General features: G+C 40.2%; 1 protein-coding gene across 1 annotated transcript in view; it reads right to left on the bottom strand.

The window, feature by feature from the left end:
- The window catches only part of GTPBP8 (GTP binding protein 8), a 44,873-nt gene that overhangs the window by 9,451 nt on the left and 27,945 nt on the right, over window positions 1–7,477 (bottom strand). The window lies entirely within an intron of this gene.

Here is a 7,477-nt window from a genome sequence, read left to right on the forward strand (position 1 = left end):
CAGTTTTCAATTTATGAGTGTAGCCATAAGAGTATGTAGAGAACCCTAATATACAAGGAATGGGCAGAAGAAGAGCAACTGGCAAAGGAGACTGAGTGCGAGCATCTGAGAGAGAAGGAAAAGCAGTAGAATGTCTGCCACAGCAAGATGATAGTTCAAAGAGGCAGTGGTCAACAGTGTCAAAGCAAGACACATATCATAGATTTCATGAAATAGAGTCTGTGAGCAACTGTGTTGGTTTTTCTGTTTGCCTACCACCGTGTCCCCTTCTCTGTGCCCAAGAGGCTGAGCCCTGTGGACTTTATCACTTGGGCTCTCTTGCCCTCTGACATCCACTTGGGTTTGGCCAATGTGAGGCAACAGCAGATGACAAAGCAGATAAAGCGGGCAAGATTCCCTTCCTGCTTTGGTGTCTGGTCTCTGGATGCAGGTGCATCCCACCTCCCTTCAGTTCCCACCATGTGTCCTCTTCTCCCTGGTTCCAGTCCTCACTATTCTAGTTCCTACTATCTCCTCAGCCCTAGGAATGATAACAGCTCATTGTCCCTGCTCTCTGAGTGTGTCACCATCATATGTCTGTGGCCTACATTTCTGTAAGTAACCCCTTCTTTTGAACCATCTGTGATGGATTCTGCTTCCTTCTGGAACATTGTAAAAAAGTTAGAAACCCAACTGCAGTGGATTGAATATTGAGTAGGTGGTGAAGAGGGAGTTGAAGGAGTTTAACTGTGGAATTAATCTCTCTTTCCTTTCCCTGTGGGTTAAGGTCAGACCTGAAGCTATAAGAAATAAGTGATCCTTTTAGGACCACTACAGCAGCTTTCTGATTCTGACTTGAACTAAGATAAAGATTTGAGCTCATCATTTTTTGTAGGCACTCCTGTGGAAGAGAAGGAAGGGAAAATAGGACAACAAATAGAAAAACTCTGAAATGGAGGGAGGAATGGATTCTTTCCAAGATAGAAGAGACCTGTTTATCTTAGATGTTGATAGGAAAAGGCCAATACAGAAGATTATACTGGAGATGTTTGAGAATAGGGGATTCATTTATTGCCTGATATGTATCAGAAGGCAGAAGAATTTAGGACATGGAACACAGTTGAAGTGGTTCACATTAGGTGAGGGGAGGATTGCTTTATCCATTTGTCAACTGGAAACAAGAAGACAGCCTACTCCAAGATTCTCAGCTTTTCCCAAGTCAAACAAGAAAATTCCAATGCAAAGTCTCAGGGTCCTTATCAATCAGTGCTAACTTTCTCATGTATGACTTTTGAGTCTGTGAATTCAATTTAAGTTGGAATTCTGCAACCAACAGAATTAAATTTGGGGTCAAGGTCACCCTTGCATCTGTTAGAAATAAGTGATTCTGTTCAGGTCATCACAGAAGCTCCCTGATTCTCGTCATGTTTTATAGGTAATCCAGTGCACTGAGCAGCATTATTGCCACCATAATGGTCATCTGGTCCCCTTAGGGCTTTAGATGGTATTTCATCACAATTATCCCCAGGTGATTAAACATGAAGCTACAGCATAGCATGGATTTATCATATTTCATTTCCTCCTGGTAAGGAGATCACTACTGTGTTCAAAGCTAAGGACATGGCCAAAACAACCTCATTAAAAAAATTTTCTTTATTAAGGTATTATTGATACACACTCTTATGAAGGTTCCACATGAAAAAAACAATGTGGTCACTACATTTACTCATATCATCAAGTCCCCACCCATACCTCAATGCAGTCACTGTCCATCAGTGTAGTAAGATGCCACAGATTCATTATTTGCCTTCTCTGTGCTACACTGTTTTCCCCATGATCCCTCACACCATATGTACTAAATACCCCTCAATCCCCATCTCCCTCCCTCCCGACCTGCCCTCCCACACCCCTCCCCTTTGGTAACCGCTAGTCCCTTCTTGGAGTCTGTGAGTCTGCTGCTGTGTTGTTCCTTCAGTTTTGCTTCATTGTTATACTCAACAAATGAGGGAAGTCATTTGGCACTTGTCTTTCTCTGCCTGGCTTATTTCACTGAGCATAACATCCTCCAGCTCCATCCATGTTGTTGCAAATGGTAGGATTTGTTTCTTACTTATGGCTGAATAGTATTCTATTGTGTATATGTACCACATCTTCTTTATCCATTCATCTACTGATGGACACTCAGGTTGCTTCCATATCTTGGCTATTATAAAAAATGCTGCGATAAACATAGGGGTGCGTATGTCTTTTTGAATCTGAGAAGTTGTATTCTTTGGGTAAATTCCTAGGAATGGGATTCCTGGGTCAAATGGTATTTCTATTTTTAGTTTTTTGAGGAACCTCCATATTGCTTTCCACAATGGTTGAACTAGCTAACATTCCCACCAGCAGTGTAGGAGGCTTCTACTTTCACCACATCCTCGCCAGCATTTGTTGTTCTTAGTCTTTTCAATGCTGGCCATCCTTACTGGTTTGAGGTGATATCTCATTGGGGTTTTAATTTGCATTTCCTTGATGATTAATGATCTGGAGCATCTTTTCATGTGTCCATCAGCCATCTGAATTTCTTCTTTGGAGAATTGTCTCTTCATATCCTCCACCCATTTTTTAATTGGGTTATTTGTTTTTTGGGTGTTGAGGCATGTGAGTTCTTTATATATTTTGGATGCTAACCCCTTGTCAGATATATCATTTACAGATATATTCTCCCATACTGTAGAATGCCTTTTTGTTATACTGATGATACCCTTTGCTCTGCAGAAGCTTTTTAGTTTGATGTAGTCCCATTTGTTCATTTTTGCTTTTGTTTCCCTTGCTCGAGGAGATGTGTTCAGGAAAAAGTTGCTCATGTTTATATTCAACACATTTTTGCCTATTCTTTCTTCTAAGAGTTTTATGGTTTCATGACTTACATTCAGGTCTTTGATCCATTTCGAGTTTACTTGTGTATGGGGTTAAATAGCAATCCAGTTTCATTCTCTTGCATGTAGCTGTCCAGTTTTGCCAATACCAGTTGTTGAAGAGGCTGTCATTTCCCCATTGTATGTCCACGGCTCCTTTATCATATATTAATTGACCATATATGCTTGGTTTTCTATCTGGGCTCTCTACTCTGTTCCACTGGTCTATGGTTCTGTTCTTGTGCCAGTACCAAATAGTCTTGATTACTGTGGCTTTGTAGTAGAGCTTGAAGTTGGGGAGCGTAATCCCCCCAGCTTTGTTCTTCCTTCTCAGGATTGCTTTGGCTATTCGGAGGTCTTCTGTGGTTCCATATGGATTTTAGAACGATTTGCTCTAATTCATTGAAGAATGCTGTTGGTATTTTGATAGGAATTGCATTGAATTTGTAGATTACTTTAGGCAGGATGGCCATTTTGACAATATTAATTCTTCCTATCCATGAGCACGGGATGTGTTTCCGTTTATTGTTATCTTCTTTAATTTCTCTCATGAATGCCTTGCAGTTTTCAGAGTATAGATCTTTGACTCCTTGGTTAGGTCAAACCAACCTCATTTTGAGAGCCTGTTTCCTGGGACTCCTTCTCAATCCAAGTATCATATCAGTCAGAGTCCACGGGTGAAACAGAATCATGCTACATATTCCACCAAGAGAATTCACTATAACGAATTGGTTAACTAGGTGTTTAAGAGCTGAGAACACACTTGCAACCCTGAGGTAACACAGAAATAAATGCTGAAAGCAGTTACAGCCCCTGGAGCTGGGGAAGGAGATTTGGGGTTATCAGAATTTAGACGTTTTGAGAAAGGGATCTGTAGAATTGGGACCGAGATCATTGAGGAGAGAACACCATCCAGGTACCACCAGTACCTCTGAGAGGGCAACCAGTTCTGTGTGTCAAAATGAGTCAGGGCCAAGAACCAACTGCTATGACCTGGGATGAAGAGCAGTTTCCAGGCAATATTGTTGGGGAAAGGGAGCAAAGAGGAAGGAACAAATCCCCTTCCTTACCTCCTGCCTTCCAACCTCCCTTTAGTGGTTCATATTCCTATAATGGGCAAACACATGGTTGTGCAGAGTCCTAGCCACAGCATCACAAAGTACAGAAGGATGGGATTGAAGTTGAGTGACCAGAGCTGGATGGGCCTAAAAGTATATCTCTGAATACATTGGTGCACACATGTTAAGTGTGCATGCACATATTCACAAGCATACATCCTAAGATTTTAGGTCACACTATTTTGGCATTAAAAATAATTTTTTTTTCTCATTACAATAGCAACACATATTTCTTTCCTTTAAATAGAAAATACAAACAAGCTCACAGAAGAAAAAAATACCCATAGTACTGCTGGAAAGATAATAATTGTTAACCTCTTTATTTAGACCCCTTCAGATCTTTTTCTCAATGCATGTATGTTTTTATTTCCATGGAATCACATTATACAGTTTCTACAATTTTAAAAAACAACTTAGTGTATCATCAAGAATGGCTCACATAAACACATATTTATTTATTTACAGCAGTGGGTTCCAAATTGTCCCTAGGAAGTGTCTGATGCACCACCTCCAGGGACTAGGGCGGGAGGCATTAAAGGGAGGATCCTGCATTCTACCATATACTCTTAACCACTGCAATTCTGATTTTGTTTTATGTATTTGATTTCTGCATAAGATTTTGTGGGTGGGGTGGGGGGAAAATTCCACTGCCACAATATTAGAAAACAACCATTTCATTATACAAATATAGTATAGTTTTCCATTTTTATGATTAAAAAAACAAAAGAAACCTAAACTTTTGTCCAAAGCTCCAGTAACATGGGTCATCATGCTTTTCATTCTTGGTCTCTTTGACAGTGCTTGAAAATCATTTTAATCTGAATTTCTTGGAGTACTGATGAGATGGACGAGGTTTTATGTATTTAATGATCATTTGTGTCTGTGGTAGTCTTTCTCTGCAGACTTGAAATTTGTAAAGCATGGCCCTAAAACCTTATTTTCTCTCTAATGTACAAAACCCATGACTCTTGCATGTCTCTTGCTCAAGGAAGCTCTGCTTTCCAATATCCACTGCTCCACCAGAATACTATCTTTCTGCCCTTCACGCCTGGTAATGACAGCAAAACCTCCTCCATTGACCACTCAGATGCTCTCGTCCAGGGGCTACCCCACTCTAAACATGTCCATATCTGAAGTCTCATTATTTTTGCCCTGAATCAGAGAGTAAAGGCTTTTTGGGTTTTAAGTCAGCCTCTCTAGCTTGATCCCATCTGTCTCCTCTGGGACCTAGTATGGTGCCTGGCAAACAGCTGATGCTCAAAAACTATTGAATAAATGTGTGTTGCTCCATCAATACTCCTCTCTTCATCTCTTTAGCAGGTACAGCTTCTCTAACTCTTTTGGCTTTTTCCCCTTAGTCCATACTTGTGAGAAAATCAATTCCTATCTGTAATGGTCAGGTTTATGTATCAGTTTGGCTAGGCTCTATCTCCAGTTATTCAATCAAACATTAGTTTAGAAGTTGTTGTGAGGGTATTCTGTAAATGGAATTATGAGCCACAATCAGTTGACTCTATGTAAAGGAGATTATCCTGAGTAATCTGGGTAAGCGTGATCCAATTAGTTTTAAAAGTCTTAAAACCAGAACTGAGGTTTTCCTGAAGACAGGACGTAAAAATTCCACCTGTGGACTGCAGCTTCAGCTCCTGCCTGTGAGTTTTCAGCCTGCTCTTCCTTGGCCTGCCCTATCCAACCCCCACAACTGTGTAAGATAATTTCTTTCAATAAGTCACTTAATATACATATCCTATTGGTTCTGAGTGACTGGTGGAATCCTAACTATACATTATCCTTAAAATCAGAAAAAAACAATATCTTTCTTGATCCTACTTCTGTGTTACCACATAAACTGTCTTCCCTTCTTATCTGAGCCTCTAAAAACATCCTATATTCACCATCTCTACTTCCTTTGCAATCACCCTTTGAGCTATACACCCATTTATTCAACTGGTGAGTTAGACAGCCTATGGGCAATCTCAAACTCAGTACATCAAAAGTTATCTGATTATCCAGGCCACTTACTTAAATCTCTTACATTTGAATTCCATATCTCAAACTGAAAGTGAAAATCTGGAAATCATTTTGGTACTAGACATCTAAATAAGTCATTCTGTCCATGTCCAGTACCAGTGTTGGTATTCTGGCCTTCATCATGTCTTGCCTCAGCTTTTGTAATAGATTCCTTTACCTCCTTACCTCTTGCCTCTTCTCCTTCAGATCTGCTCTCCACAGTGCTCTTCCTTTGAAGCAAGGTGACTTAAAATTGCCCTGCCTAAGACTCAGTGACTCCTTTTATCACCTACAATAAGGGCTCCTCAGTCCAACCTACCATCACAAGGAACTCTTAAAAAACAGATTAGAGCCTGACTCGGGCCTAATGAATAAGAATTTCCAGAGTGGGGCCTGAAATTTTCCATGTTTAAAAGCTATCCAGGTAATTATGATCAGCCAGTTTTGGTAATCTCTAGCCTTCAGGGTAAATCCAGATTCTTCCCATAATCTGACACTATCACTCCCAACTTCATCTTTTAGCACACATCATGCTCTAGCAATACTGACCCAGGACTAGTGATTCTTCTAACTTAAGTTGTTTAACATGCCTGTCAAGAATGTCCTTCTTTCTTCCCTTATCTGCCTGGGAAATTCCTATTCATCCTTCAGAAACTATTCAAGCATCCTCTACTCTCTCATTTAGCCAGCAAACAATGACAAACTCATGAAACTGTACACATCGAACAAATGCAGTTCTTTGTACAGCAATTATACATCAATCAATCTGAAAAATTTATTACGGTCCTACTACATGCAAGGCTCTGAGCTAAGCATGAGATATAAAGATCAGTAGCTATACAGGTAGTACCTGCCTTCAGTAGGATCACAGGCCATTGGAGAAGGAGATATGCAAATACATTAACACAATACAGTGAGGTAAATTCTGTGAGAAAATCTGTGGTAGGTTAAATAATGCCCACCCCACAAAGACGTTCACATTCTAATCCCCAGAATCGTGACTATGTTACTTTACAGTGCAAAACAAATTTTGTAGATGTGACAGTTAAAGATTCTGAGATGGTGAGATTATCCTGGGTTAATTTTGTTGAGCCCAATATAATCACAAGGATCCTTTTAAAACAAAGCAGGCAAAGGGGTGAGAAAGAGAAAGAGATGGTGTTGGGAGATTGGAGAATGCTGTTACTGACTTTGAAAATGGAGGATGGAGACATGAGCTGAAGAATGCAGGTGGCCTCTAGAAGCTGGGAAAAGGCAACGAATTCTCCACTACAGCCTCCAAAGGATCCAGTTCCACCAACTTTAGCTCAGTGTGATTCATTTTGGACTTCTGACCTCCAGAAATGTAGTATAACAACTGTTGTTTTAAGTGACTATGTTTGTATTAATTATTACAGCAGCTATCGGAAGCTAATACAGGAGCAAACACAGTAGTAGTACATAAAAGGGTCTCCTTATCAAGTTACAAAG

Source organism: Manis javanica, chromosome 3, assembly GCF_040802235.1.
Source record: "Manis javanica isolate MJ-LG chromosome 3, MJ_LKY, whole genome shotgun sequence".
In the NCBI taxonomy this organism is placed as follows: Eukaryota; Metazoa; Chordata; class Mammalia; order Pholidota; family Manidae; genus Manis; species Manis javanica.